The sequence below is a fragment of the Papaver somniferum genome, chromosome 5, assembly GCF_003573695.1.
Source record: "Papaver somniferum cultivar HN1 chromosome 5, ASM357369v1, whole genome shotgun sequence".
Classification (NCBI taxonomy): Eukaryota; Viridiplantae; Streptophyta; class Magnoliopsida; order Ranunculales; family Papaveraceae; genus Papaver; species Papaver somniferum.
This window is the reverse complement of record NC_039362.1, coordinates 155,964,982-155,967,266: the sequence shown is the minus strand read 5'-3', so window position 1 is coordinate 155,967,266 and position 2,285 is coordinate 155,964,982. Positions and strand designations below refer to the sequence as shown.

Below are 2,285 nucleotides of genomic sequence, written 5' to 3'. Positions count from 1 at the left end.
GGAATTAGGGTAGTCTCAGAAACTGGTAACGGTTCGAACCTAGCTTTCCATCTATCAGTGTCTAACACAGGGGTAGAATCTAATAGAGCATTCACCTGTTCAATAGTGCTATCGTCGTCAAAATCTAAACCAAAATGGGATAGACAACTTTCTAATGGGTCTTCAGACAAGATGTTTGGTAATGACTCCTGAACTAAGGCTTCTATCATGTTCACCTCCTCAACACATGTGTCATCTAGCTCATGAGGTTGCTTACTGACATTAAAAATGTTCATCTCCATAGTCATATTACCAAAAGATAAACTCATCACACCATTTCGACAGTTAATGATCGCATTAGACGTAGCTAAAAATGGGCGACCTAAAATCACAGGTATCTGGTTCTCTGGGTCAGGGACAGGTTGGGTATCTAGGACCACGAAATCCACTGGATAAATAAACTTGTCGACCTCAATAAGAACATCCTCGATAACACCTCGAGGGATTTTAACAGACCTATCAGCTAACTGCAGTGTCATCTGAGTAGGTTTCATTTCACCAAGTCCTAGCTGTAAGTATACATGGAATGGCAGTAAGTTCACACTGGCTCCTAAGTCAAGTAAAGCTTTTTCTACCCGGAAGTTACCTATTGTGCAAGCAATGGTAGGAGAACCTGGGTCTTTGTACTTTGGAGTTGTGGTGTTCTGAATGATTGAACTTACGTGACTAGCTAAAAAGGCTTTCTTATGGACGCTAAGTTTTCGCTTTCGCGTACACATATCCTTAAGGAACTTGGCATAAGCAGGAATTTGCCTAATTGCATCTAATAAGGGAAGGTTTATGGTAACTTGCTTAAAAACCTCCACTATGTCATTAAAGTTCGATTCCTTCTTTGTTGGTACTAATAGCTGAGGAAATGGGGCTCTAGGCCTAAAATCAGACCTTTCAGGAACCGAATTCACATCATCAGAAACTTTATCAGTCTCTTCAGCTACTGGTCCTGAGAGGTGAGATCCTGAGGGGTGAACTACAGTATGTTCACTATCGGGCATGGTTACCTTATTGTCTACAACTCTACCACTTCTAAGGGTTCTAACAACATTCAATTGATTCGATGGTTTTGCACCTAATTCATGAACTCCTCTAGGGTTGGGTTGTGTTTGACTAGGAAACTTACCTTTTTCTCTCAAAGAATCACTTATCAGACCAACCTGGGTTTTTAACTCGGAAATAGCCTGACTATTTTCTTGTCCTATCCTGTTACTAGCTTGTAGACTCTGTTCTACGGATAACTGGAATTTTGCAGTTTGCTGAGTTAACAAGGCGAGAGATTCCTCTAAACTTAGGATTTTCTTATCTGACTGATTCTGAAACTGAGCTAGTCCTGAAGGATTCTTAGTATAGCCAAAACCTGGGGGAGCATTAGAATTACTAAACTGACCTTGACTTTGGCCCTTAGACCACGAAAGGTTCGGATGGTTTCTCCAACCAGGATTATAGGTTTCTGAATATGGGTCAATCTTTTGACGGTTATCAAATCTAGTGTTATTATAAAGAGCATTGGCCTGCTCTTCAATATTCTGGCCTTCCCAAAAAGGCTCCACTCTACCACTAGTCTGGCCCACTTCTAAGGCTTCTAACCTTTTTGCTATAGCAGCAATTTTGGCATCTGATTCATAGCCTCCTTCTACCCTATTAACGTTTCCTCTACTTAAAAGAATTGTTTTCTGGGGTGCCCTACTATTTTCCCATTGCTGGGTTTTTTCGGCGATTTCATTAAAAAATTCCATCGCCGCATCAACAGTTTGGTTTTCAAATCCACCAGTGCATAGAGACTCAACCATGGTCGTTGTGGAATAATCTAAACCCTCATAAAGGATCTGAACTAGCCTAACCTTTTCTAAACCATGATGAGGACACTGGGATAATAAATCATTGAACCTTTCCAAATACCTATATAAAGATTCTCCCTCTTGTTGTGAAAATGTGCATATTTGCGTCCTAATAGACGATGTTTTGTGCCTAGGGAAAAACTTATTGAAAAAGGCAGATGTAAGTTGTTCATATGTCTCAATTGACTCGGAGTCCAAACTATACAGCCACGACTTGGCCTTATCTTTCAGGGAAAATGGGAATAACCTAAGTTTCAAAGCATCATCATCTAAGCCTCTAATTCTTAGAGTACTACAAATTTCCTCAAAATCCCTAACATGGTAATAAGGGTTTTCATTTTCTTTCCCTAAAAAGATTGGGAGCATCTGTAAGGTCCCAGGTTTCAGTTCATAGGGTGCCTCCGTTTCAGCTAA

The 2,285-nt window shown here is 40.4% G+C and overlaps 1 pseudogene; it reads left to right on the top strand.

Annotated features, from left to right (window-relative positions):
- The first annotated feature begins 1,881 nt into the window (after positions 1-1,881).
- LOC113284841 lies at positions 1,882-1,981 on the top strand (annotated as a pseudogene).
- The last annotated feature ends 304 nt before the right edge of the window (positions 1,982-2,285 follow it).